We start from the raw sequence: 800 nt of genomic DNA, 5'->3' as shown, positions 1-800 counted from the left end.
GGTTCTTATCATGAGAATTGCGTTTCAATAAAACTTGGAAAATGTTTTTATTATGATATGAAGCTCTAAATACCATTTAAGGTTTCTTGTTTTGTTGTTGTTGATGATGGTTTGCTTGCTTTTATGTGTCTCTAGTAGGAAGGTAGGGGAGCATATCTCTTTACTTAACCACTTACCTGTCAGTTGTTACACTGTGATGACTCAGCTGTTGCTGTGATGTTGGAAGCTATATCACAGGTTATTTCAAATATCATCAGGGTCACTCAAAGTGAATGGGTTTCAGCAGAGCCTCCTAAGAACAAACAAACCTCAATATATAGATATTTTAATCATTTTATTGGGGGCTCATACAACTCTTATCACAATCCAGCCATCCATCCATTGTGTGAAGCACATTTGTAGATTTGATGCCATCATCATTCTCAAAACATTTTCTTTATACTTGAGCCCTTGGTATCAGCTCCTCATTTTTTCCTCTCCCTCTCCCACCCTCCCTCCAATCCCAAACCCTTGGTAATTTATAAATTATTATTATTTTTTCATTTCTTACACTGACTGACGTCTCCCTTCACCTACCCAGGGAGGGGGTTAGGTATAGATCCTTGTGATCGGTTCCCCCTTTCTTTCCCCACCTTTCCCTTACCTTCCTGGTATCACTACTCTCATTTTTGGTCCTGAGGGATTTATCTGTCCTGGATTCCCTGTGTTTCTAGCTCTTATCTGTACAGTGTACACCCTCTGGTCTAGCCACATTTGTAAGGTAGAATTGGGATCATGATAGTGGGTGGGTGGGCATGGGG

This window comes from Echinops telfairi, unplaced genomic scaffold (genome assembly GCF_000313985.2).
Source record: "Echinops telfairi isolate 266 unplaced genomic scaffold, ASM31398v2 ScPeMD7_7469;HRSCAF=8507_1, whole genome shotgun sequence".
Classification (NCBI taxonomy): domain Eukaryota; kingdom Metazoa; phylum Chordata; class Mammalia; order Afrosoricida; family Tenrecidae; genus Echinops; species Echinops telfairi.
Note: the sequence above shows the minus strand (reverse complement) of the source record.